Source organism: Schistocerca americana, chromosome 3 (assembly GCF_021461395.2).
Source record: "Schistocerca americana isolate TAMUIC-IGC-003095 chromosome 3, iqSchAmer2.1, whole genome shotgun sequence".
Lineage (NCBI taxonomy): Eukaryota > Metazoa > Arthropoda > Insecta > Orthoptera > Acrididae > Schistocerca > Schistocerca americana.
In genome coordinates, this window is record NC_060121.1 from 48,096,560 (window position 1) to 48,108,789 (window position 12,230).

Sequence of the window (12,230 nt, forward strand, 5' to 3'; positions counted from 1 at the left end):
TCCTTCGGTTGTCCTGTGGCGTGTGTCGGGCGCTGTGAGTTTATTTGGCTGAGTGCTGGATCACAGGGTATTTCTACATCGTACCTTGCCATAATCTTCAGGTGATACATGTAGAATGAGCGTCTTTGCTACATCCCGCCCTGTCGCCCCCACCCTCCACTGTCGGTCGTACGCCGCGGCGGATGGAGTGGTGTGGGGGGGGGGGGGGGACAGCGTCGCATTATGCCGGTCGGTCCTTCGGTTGTCCTGTGGCGTGTGTCGGGCGCTGTGAGTTTATTTGGCTGAGTGCTGGATCACAGGGTTTTCCTGAGAGTGAACCCTTCGTCTCTGATGATCACCCCGTGAGCCGTTCGTATTTCGGTAACCTCTTTCAGAACATAGTCCCGAATCAACGAGGTCTGTCTTAGCACTTCCACTTCTCCATACTTCACGGAGACCCCTGTAGCCATGCAGTACTTTGCAAACGTAGATTTTGTTGGTTGCTTAATTTCAACGTGTCTTTTGTGTTCCTTGCTTCTTTCTCCGAATGTCCGTACAGTCTCATGCCGCGGCAAGGTACGCTGTCGCAGTGTCGTGTTATCGGCTGCATTCGGCTGTATAACCGGCAGGAAAGAACAAATATGTTACAAATGTCGTCCCACGCCAAGTTCATTGCGTAAGAGGGCTGGCGCGTTGCCAGAAGAGGGAAAAATGTTCCCGATCTCCCGCAGTCACAGTTCTGCTGCGAAACCGACAACAGGTGCGAGGGGGCAGAAGTGAAACGAAGAATCGCATTATCTGGAGAACGGGCCCCACTTACCCATTACGTCAGAAGACAAATCTGGCACATAAAGTGTAGTGTGTCTGCACTAATTTCTTTAGTTGAATTGAAAGCTCTTATTGTTGTAGCTGAATTTAATTTAAATGTTGTGCATAGACAGGAGACGTCTACACATACTAATTTTGTAAAAAATGTTGACATTCTGTGCTATGAACAACTTTAAATGTTGTACGTAGATAATAGTCAAAACTGACCTTGGTTTATTAACCAAGGTCAGTTACAAATTATACTCGAGTGTACGGTCATGAAACACAAGGCCTATAATTAAAAAAAAGCCCTGGCGCACCGCAGTGTATGACTGAAATGGCGCGGCAATCGGAAACGTAGCCGGTCCCCTAGAACTTAGAACTAACTAACCTAAGGACATCACACACATCCATGCCCGAGGTAGGATTCGAACCTGGACCGTAGCGGTCGCGCGGCTCCAGACTGTAGCGCCTAGAATCGCTCGGCCACCCCGGCCGGCTGACTTCCAATGAGCCAAAATTCCAGTCATCTATCTCTTTCTTGTAATTCCTGAACCCGCTGTAAAAGATAAAGGATAGAGGCTGTGTATATGTATTGCTTTAATTATTTTTGTATATGGAATATCGATATGTGTAGGAATGCTGCGTTTGCTTGTTGAAGGACTGCGTTATAGCAACTGAATAATGTCTTTCACTTCACGCACACACTGTTCATTTGCATGTCCAGGTGAAATTTGACTCTTGAGTACAGCACCAGTTTCCCCCAGTTTACTGGAAACAAGACGAAACACTCTCGAATATACAGGGTGTTACAAAAAGGTACGGCCAAACTTTCAGGAAACATTCCTCACACACAAATAAAGAAAAGATGTTATGTGGACATGTGTCCGGAAACGCTTAATTTCCATGTTAGAGCTCATTTTAGTTTCGTTCTTCCACCTACACTCAATGGGGCACGTTATCATGATTTCATACGGGATACTCTACCTGTGCTGCTAGAACATGTGCCTTTACAAGTACGACACAACATGTGGTTCATGCACGATGGAGCTCCTGCACACTTCAGTCGAAGTGTTCGTACGCTGCTCAACAACAGATTCGGTGACCGATGGATTGGTAGAGGCGGATCAATTCCGTGGCCTCCACGCTCACCTGAACTCAACCCTCTTGACTTTCATTTATGGGGGCATTTGAAAGCTCTTGTCTACACGTATGACAGAACAGACATTACTCAAATATATACATATCCCGACGGCTTCTGATGGTTGTTTCCGATCTCCTATGGGAATCAAGCAGGATCTCATGCTCAAGGTTGTGTTTACTGCAGCCGGCTTCCTGTGTGTAAATTCTTAGAGACGAGCTCTATGGGCCACTCTTAAGGGAAGACCCTGCTCAAGCCCATGCTCTAACGAGCACGCAAGAACTAAGTCTCGTAAAATCTAACGCTTTTTGCGTGACGAAATGTGCATCAATTACAACAAGGTTATTGGCGTCCATTTATCAATCATCGTATAAGAGATGTGGCAGTGGATAATGTGGGATTAGCTATCTGCACCACACGGATCTCTGAACGGCTGTTCGAGGTACCGGAAATGATGGTAACAGGCGGATTATGGAAATGTGTAACGGTCATGAGTCTCAGCTCCGACAAACGGGCATGTTTCACAAGTTATACAATACTTAACGGTGTCCGATAGCTACGCACTGAGTTGATAGAACAGGCACCCTCATTCATTGGGGCATGCAGATCCATCGTGATACACGACGGAAACCAAGGATCTGTTTCGGATACGGCATGGCGGAGGGTAACTTGTACAACTACTAAACATTTGCTTTCCCGTACCACTCGCAAATGGAGCGAGGAAAATTGATTGCCTATATGCCTACGTACGAACTCTGATTTCCCTTATGTTGTCTACGTGGTCCTTACGAGGAATCTACGTATGTGGCAGTAGAATCGTTCTACACTCAGCTGTAGGTGCCGATTCTCTAAATACTTTCAATAGGGTTTCGCGAAAAGAACGTCGTCTCCGCTCCAGGGATACTCATATCTCTTAACGAAGCGTGTTCATTATACTTGCGCGTTGAGCAAACCTACCGATAAAAACTCCTGCAGCACACCTCTGAATTGCTTCGGTGCCTTCCTTTAGTCCGATCTGGTGGGTTCCGAACCACTCGAGCTATACTCAAGGATGGAGTCCCCTTAACAGATGAACTACACCTCCCTAGGATCCTACCAATGAACCAAAGTCGACCATCCGCCTGCCCTAGTATCGTCTTCCCCCCCCCCCCCTCCCCCCAATGAACTACGGACCTTGCCGTTGGTGGGGAGGTTTGCGTGCCTCAGCGATACAGGTGGCCGCATCGTATCCAGAATGAGATTTTCACTCTGCAGCGGAGTGTGCGCTGATACGAAACTTCCCGGCAGATTAAAACTGTGTGCTGTACCGAGACTAGTTTGGAAGGTAGGAGACGAGATACTGGCAGAAGTAAAGCTGTGACGACGGGGCGTGAGTCGTGCTTGGGTAGCTCGGTTGATGGAGCACTTTGAAAGGGTCCTGTAGCCACCTTTCATTAGTCAGGTAGCCCATTTTCATTACCATTTCCCTTTATTTTCCTCGTTTCTCTATTCTCTTTACTCTCATAGTAGTGTGATTGAATGAATGTGGTTGTGTGCCACGTTGCTAGACGGTGGCGTAGTGTGCTGCACAAAGTCTGCAATAGTCGTACAGATTCAGCAGCAGTTGCACAGAATAGCCAACTCTCGTAGTGGTCAAGTCGGCAAAGAGGTTTCCGCTACTTGTGAGAAATCCACCTGCGTTAGGTTGGTGGCGGAAATGGCATCTTGGGGTTTTCCGGTCCACGCGGAGCGTGGAAGAGGCTGGAGAAGCGGGAGGCAGTCTGCCGCCGGTACAGGAAGCGTCCACAGCTGTGCTCCAGTCGAAGAAGGGTGAGTTAGACTGACCGCGTGGTGCGTTGTTACTTGGCGAGGGGAGAGCTGTTAGCATTTGGTCTCGCTTTTCAAATCTGGAAGATTGCTTTACCTTGTCGTAGCAAGGAATGCAAAACTTTGGCAGATTTTTCTTTTAGCAAATTTCTGTAGCAGACTTGGATCCGCCGGAAGAGCGCCACACAAAGGTGTCGATAAGAAGTGAGCACTCGCTTCTGTATGAATGTCTGTTTGCCTTCAGCTGTGCCTGTATAAGCTTTCACCTTTCTAAATATTTAGAGCCTTGCCTTCTCGTAAATTTTCCTTACTTTCCGTGTCTTTCGTCCGTGGGGAGCCAACCACGTGGTAGAACATTATAGTTGTTGGGCTACCGGCATCACTAACTGTCCGATCGCATGTTTGTTTTAGAAAATGTTAACATGATTGTATGATGTGATATTGTTGGAATTTGGCACTATACCTAGAAATTGTGCCTCCACAAACCACGTGTTATCAGGAATAGTGTACATGCCTCAGATCCTTAGTTTAGGAATAAATGATTTTATCTACAATTTTCTCTTGTGTTCCGAGATTACGTTTTTGCGCCTAAGCCACTCACCTCGTAGCTTTCCCATTAGCACATCCAATGCGTTTCCTTATGCACAGGTCCAGTGATTAGTCTCCTCTTGTATTTTATAACAAATGCTTTAGATTAAGCCATATTTTCAGGTGTGTTGCTGGGAGCTGGTCTTATGCAGTGTTCATGCATTTTCTGTTTTATTTTAAGTGTTTGATTGTCGTGATCAGCGCACGGGCAATACTATTAATTACATCGTATCCGCTGTGGGCGACCTCACAACGTATGCATTTTTGTGAGTTTTTGGTCTGTGATCAAATTAATTTATTTTCCGACTCGACCAAATTTTTGATTAGTTGTATGGTTTGAGTCGGTGGCGACCCTATTCTTCTCACGTTGATTTCATAAGCAATAAGTATTTCCATTCCCAATAATAAGGAATAACCCGTAGTAACCGGTCAGTTACAACTTGCCCGCGAAAGGCAAAGATCCCGAGTTCGAGTCTCGGTCCGGCACACAGTTTTAATCGGCCAGGAAGTTTCACTTTAAGCGTTGCCCATAATTCCTCTATGTCCATCATGTTGGAAGTAAAAAATGTCGTGGGGTGAGGGCCTCCCGGTGGGCAGGTCCAATCGCCTGGTGCGAGTCTTTTGAGGCGACGCCACTGGGTCGACTTGCGCGTCGATACATGGGAAGTAAATGACGTCGGCTGCTTATCTGCACGATCGACAAATTGTTTTTCCACATTTCACCTCAGAGCAAATACGAGAAAGCATTGAGAGTAGTCGAAATACTGCTGGCTGTTCAGGGAGCAGGGGGAGGGGGGGGGGGGGGAGAGGGAGTAGAAGGCTAGGGCTTAACGACCCAACGACAAAGAGGTCATTAACGACAGGTTAACCACTGTGGTCTAGGGGTCAGTGCGGCTCTCGCAGCCGAGCGAAGCAGACGTGCGGTGTGTGCTCTCCGCTGTCAGAGAGAGCCCGCGCGCCTTGTTTACTTTCTTCGGCCGACACTAACGTGACGCCGTAGCGCTACAAGACCATGGCAAACCAATACAGAAGATCAACCTTGCAATTCACATTTCGGAACGACTTTACCCGACCAAAGGCGCTCGAAGTCGAACGCTTTTTAAAAGAGGAAGCCAAGATCCCAGCTGCCGTTATTGTCGGCATTCAGTTTTCGATCGTTAGTAGCACGGTCTATGTAAAGCTCATAAACGAAACTACATGCGACAAGGTGCTTCGTGAGATGAAACAAGAACTCCGCTTCTGCCACGCAGATGGCAATGTTGGCAACATCGAGGTCGGCCCCAATGGGACTGCGGACTATCCGCATATTCGAACTCCCGGCGGCAGAAGTTGTAGCGGCGCTCCGCCCCTACGGCACGGTACACGAACACGTGGCTCAAAAATGGACCCAGTTTTAGACGTATCCAGTACTCAATGGAGTACGCCAAGTGCGCATAGATCTCCAACGACACGTGCCATCCTATCTACAGATAGGAGGATGCCGGGCCATAGTTATTTATGACGGCCAGCCGAAGACGTGTTCCGGATGCGGCAAAGAAGGACACCTTCGTTCCGAGTGCCTCCAGCGTCGGATCACACAACTCCCACCGAAGGACGTTGCACCACCAGCGGCGAAGACTATTCTACCCGTGACTTACGCGGCGGCGCTCACGACGTTCTCCACACAACAGACACGGCCGACCACTTCAGCGGTACAAGAATCACTTTCCACGGACAAAAACCTGGATGATCCGCCGACCTGGCCAGTGGTGGAAAATAGTACTACGACTCTGGAGCTACCGACCGCGACAGACATTGACGCCGGCAAGATGGCAATTGATTCCCTTATTGTACCGACCGAAACGTTTGTTCCGGCGGAGCGTGAGTCAGTGCCGTCTTCTGAAAATGAAGGCCATGTACGGAGACAGCGATCACCGAAACGCCGAAAGCGCCGTCGTCGGACCGTGTCGGAACACAGCGGTTCGCATTCGGCCGGGGAAGAACAACTGACCACTCAAGAAGCCAGCCGCGAAGCTGAGGCTGTTTCCACTGACTCCAACCTTGCAGAACAGAGAGAAAAACATGCAGCTTTCGAACGTCAGCCCATTGACAGACACAGTGAGCAGCGGGAAAGTACCAGTGCAGGCAGCGAAGTCCCTTACTACCAACCATTCCGAGGCTATGGAACATGAACAGACATCCGCGCCCGCTTCGTGGGCCGAGGACGTCGAGACACAAGATCCCGACCCGCGGCCAGCTGTGGCGCCGCCGGACCATGCAGCATAAGCAGCACAAGGAGGACCGCGTTTGGCGGGGGGTGACATCACTTCCGATGTTCGCTTCTCTCCAACTTCAACATGGATAACCTCGCCCAAACAACGCGTTGCCAGGCTTACCGCCTGACGACAATGAATATCAACATGATCAGTTCTCCTGTCAAGATCCAACTTTTGAAAGAAACCATACGAGCCATGGGAGTTGACTTTGCTTTCCTACAAGAAGTGAAAACGACTGCACTCCCGCACTTTTACGGTTATGCCACACATGTGACGCCCGGTAGCCCTGCAGACACCGGAGTGGCAATATTAGTGTGTGAAGGTATTGAAGTTACCGACGTCACGTTTCTTCCCTCCGCGCGGGGAATAGCATTTACGGCACTCAACACCCGATTCATTAATGTTTACGCGCCGTCGGGTACCACAAGACGTCACGACCGCGCCAGATTCTACTCCACAGATGTCGCTCCCCTTTTCCTAGGACGATACGACCACAGCGTCTTCGCCGGCGATTTTAATTGCTTACTTCACCCCAAGGACCAAATCCCACATTACATGCCTTGTCCGGAACTGGGTGCGATGATCCAAGAACTTCACTTGTGCGACACGTGGGAAAAAGTCCACGGTAACCGCTCTGGCCACACTCATCTTACCAGTCATTCGGCCAGCCGACTTGACCGCATATATGTGTCACAAGATCTCACACAAGGTGTGGTGGACGCCGAATTATGGGATCAAGCCTATTCCGATCACAGTGCCTATATCTGCACTATACACCTACGTCCCCAACAAGTCTGGCGCAGCAGTGGCTTTTGGAAGCTCAACATAACTCATCTCCAGGACATGGATTGCCGTCGGCAAGTTGCGACAACGTGGACTGACTGTAAACGCCGCCACCCACGATACACCTCGACCCTGGAGTGGTGGCTCCTCTGTGCCAAACCAGCAATCCGTAGGACACTTATGCGATATGGCAAGGACGTGACTGCGTGGCATCGACAGACCCTCGATTTTTACTACGCGGCACTCAGGGACCTCGACGCCTTACCCCCTTCCCCAGAGAGACAACATGACCAAAGCAGAATCAAGGCTCACATACTATCATTGACGAAGCGTCGACTAGAAGGTGCAGTAGTCCGCTCGCGACGGCACGACCGAACGGTTGCAGAGGAACCCGCTATGCACCACGTTGTGGCGGATAAGCGCCGACAACGCCAACATTTAATCACACAACTCAGGACACACGACGGTCGCTTATGTACGACCCAAGCAACCATAGTAAAGGCGGTGGAGGATCATTTTCGTCATCTTTACAAGGAAAGCACCGTCAATGACGAGGCCACTACTGAAGTGTTACAGCAGGTAACACGTACTATCGACGAGGCTACCGTGAATGCACTAACAGAGGAAATCTCACTCGAAGAAGTCGAAGACGCCGTGGACAAAGGTGCGGCCAATAAATCTCCTGGACCTGATGGATTGCCCATCGAATTCTACCGGACTTTCCGTGACATCATGATGCCTCGCTGGGTTATAATGTTCCGCGAACTTATGTCTCCAGACTGTGTTGTGCCGCCAGCGTTTGTAGAAGGCCTCCTCATACCAGTACACAAGCCAGGTGGAGGGCTATCGATTAACCACTATCGGCCACTTACAATGCTGAACGCCGATTACAAGATTTTCACCAGGATTATGGCGAGCCGTATTAAGACGACTTTGCCGATGATCCTCGCTCCAGAACAGACGTCGCAGGGGGGAGAAGCCAACATACACATGGCCACCGCTGACTGCAGGGACTTAATAGCGATCGCTTCTGCGTGCCGTCTGAGAGCGGCGATCGTCTCCGTCGATTTCAACCGCGCCTTTGATAGAGTGCACCACAACTTCCTCCTACGAGTGATGAACTGTATGGGATTCCCCCCGGGCCTTATCGACACCCTACGGCGTCTTTGGACCGCAGCCAGCTCACACGTCCAGGTCAATGGAAGGACGGTAGGACCAGTACCCATTAAGAGGTCTCTACGACAGGGTTGTCCCCTTTCTACCTACCTTTATGCAATCGCACTCGAGCCACTCCTAGGGGGCCTTAACCACCGCCTATCTGGCATCACGCTGCGGGACGTCACCTTTCGCTATAGGACATACGCTGACGACCTGCTACTGCTGGTTCGTTCCAATGACGAAGTTCAAAGCGTACTAACCTGGATTGAGCGATACGGACAGGCCGCAGGCAGTCTTCTGAACATCAACAAGTCGGCGGCGTTGGACATTGGGCGTGGTCTCGGACCGGAAGCCATCGCTCCCCTCCCACCAGTTTCTTATATGTGATATTTGGGAATCACGTTCAAGAAAGATGTACGTAAAACAGCTGCAGCAAACTACCGACGGTTATTACAGATCATACGCGCAATGGTGCGACAGAACCTGCTCCGGGACTTGAATCAGCTACAACGTGTTGAATACCTGAACCTCTACGTAGCATCAAAACTCCACCACGTGGCACAGGTCCTCCCACTACCGCTGCAGATAGGTCGCCGGCTTCAGACGCCCTTCAGTAACTACGTTTCCGCAGGTCATATCTTTAAAGTACGATACGACACTCTTACCCTCCCAGTGCACAAAGGAGGGCAGGGATTGGTCAACGTCAGGGCGAGAGCAGCTGCCCTTTACATGAGCAACATGAGGAAACGATGGAAAAGTCAATATACCTCTCTCACGGGTCGTTTACTACAGGTTCTGATGCCAGCCTCTAACGTCCCGCCGGTGTCGGTTGCGCACGTCGCACCACAGCTCTCCCATGTGTCGACCTTCATTCTTGACTACAGCTATGTCAGCTTGAACCTCTCCGCCACACGTCCGCCAAAGGCGAAAGATTTTTATACCAACCTTCTGCGGGCTGTTCACCATAACGTGGTGGAAAACAAGTACCCTACGGTTCACTGGCCAAGAGTGTGGAAAACGATACACCACCACTTTCTGTCATCCACGGTGCGTTCGAAGTGGTATCAGATCGCCAACAAAAAATATTCCACACGCCAGCGACTTCACACTATTGGACTGGCAGACTCCCCTTATTGCCCAGATTGTCACCTTTTGGTCACCGATGAACATCGTTTTACTTGCACATCATCGTCCGGAGTTTGGCGACTAACACAGAAGATATTGGCTTGTTACCTCCGGGTCACACCTGATATGGTTGGCCCGCAGACCCTATTCTGTCCCGATGAAACTTACTTTCCGGCTGCAAAATATCATGCGCTTACATGGTTCAAAGGACTTACCGTCGCCTACATCTTTAGCGACGGAGAGAAAGAGCAGCTTGATTACTGGTGGTTCCTACAAAATGCTCACAATGCCCTCGAAAGCACACCGAAATACCGTACGCTCTTCGCAAATTGTTTACGCAGCGTTTTCGTTAACCCCCCACTCAGCTGGGGAGTGCCAGGCTGTGGTTAATGTGCTGTGCCGCATCACACTAACGGCTCAACGTTCTGCCTTGTCAGCCATGACCAAAGGAAGAGACAAGCTGCTGCAAGGATACTGTTTTCCTTGAGGCACTAGCCAAGCAGAATGCCTCCGTTGCAGATGCCCTTCAAAGGCGCTATTGGAGATTTCAGATAACGATGGCGAGGCTCCAAGTGGAACCAGGTACATTATTGAAGAACCTTTTAGTTAGAATTACGTCAGTGGTTTATATTTTTATTTTTTGATTACTCTTTTATGCCACCTTTGTTGTTGTAACACTTACTTGTAACACTTAGTTACTAGAATTCTCATTTGTACACGCTCCCTAAATGTAATCATATGACAAGTGGCGGTGACACTTAGGTTTTTTATTTTTTTATTTATTTTTTTAGTTCCATTTTCCTAAGGGGCTTTTTAAGGGGAAAAAGTGGTCCAAAAAGGGGGTAGCGTCTAAAAATAATATAAAAAAAAACAAAAAAATAAAAAAATAAAAAAAGTTGGTAGAGCACTAAAAAAAACATTCAAACCTTATTCGATGCTTAATATTTTCATCATTTAAAAACAATATAAAAAAAATGGTTAGGGGTAAGACTTTAACGTCAATAAGATCGTGAGTTCTAGTCTGGTTAAAAAAAAAAAAAGGGTTGTAGAGTCTTTGATTCATAATTAAAACGTCTTCAGTCCCGGGTTCGATCCCCGCCACTGCCTAAACTTTGATAAATAATCAGCATTGGCGGCCGAAGACTTCCGGCATAACAAGTCAGCCTTATTCTGCCAACGGCCTTGTCAAAGAGGGCGGAGGAGCGGATAGAGGTTCAGGGCACTCTCTTGTCCTAGGGGTGGGAAATTGCCCCTAAAAGGCGGAAGAATCAGCAATGATCAACGACATGAGGATGCAGAAGGCAATGGAAACCACTGCATTAAAGACACGTAACGTGTATCCACAGGACATGTGGCCTGTAATTGAAGAAGTGTCATGATGATCTCTCCATTGGCAAAAGATTCCGGAACAGTCCTCCATTCGGATCCCCGAGAGGGGACTGCCAAGGGGGAGGTTACCATGAGAAAAAGATTGAATAATCAACGAAAGGATAACGTTCTACGAGTCGGGGCGTGGAATGTCAGAACGTGGTAGGGAAACCAGAAAATCTGAAAAGGGAAATGCAAAGGCTCAATCTAGATATAGTAGGGGTCAGTGAAGTGAAGTGGAAGGAAGACACGGATTTCTGGTCAGATGGGTATCGGGTAATATCAACAGCAGCAGAAAATGGTATAACAGGTGTAGGATTCGTTATGAATAGGAAGGTAGGGCAGAGGGTTTGTTACTGTGAACAGTTCAGTGACTGGGTTGTTCTAATCAGAATCGACAGCAGACCATCACCGACAACGATAGTTCAAGTATACATGCCGACGTCGCAAGCTGAAGATGAACAGATAGAGAAAGTTTATGAGGATATTGAAAGGGTAACGCAGTATGTAAAGGGGGACGAAAATCTAATAGTCATGGGCGACTGGAATGCAGTTGTAGGGGAAGGAGTAGAAGAAAAGGTTACGGGAGAATATAGGCTTGGGACAAGGAATGAAAGAGGAGAAAGACTAATTGAGTTCTGCAACAAGTTTCAGCTAGTAATAGCGAATACCCTGTTCAAGAATCACAAGAGGAGGAGGTATACTTGGAAAAGACCGGGAGATACGGGAAGATTTCAATTAGATTACATCATGGTCAGACAGAGATTCCGAAATCAGATACTGGATTGTAAGGCGTACCCAGGACCAGATATAGACTCAGATCACAATATAGTAGTGATGAAGAGCAGGCTGAAGTTCAAGATATTAGTCAGGAAGAATCAATACGCAAAGAAGTGGGATACGGAAGTACTAAGGAATGACGAGATACGTTTGAAGTTCTCTAACGCTATAGATACAGCAATAAGGAATAGCGCAGTAGGCAGTACAGTTGAAGAGGAATGGACATCTCTAAAAAGGGCCATCACAGAAGTTGGGACGGAAAACATAGGTACAAAGAAGGTAGCTGCGAAGAAACCGTGGGTAACAGAAGAAATACTTCAGTTGATTGGTGAAAGGAGAAAGTACAAACATGTTCCGGGAAAATCAGGAATACAGAAATACAAGTCGCTCAGGAATGAAATAAATAGGAAGTGCAGGGAAGCTAAGACGAATTGGCTGCA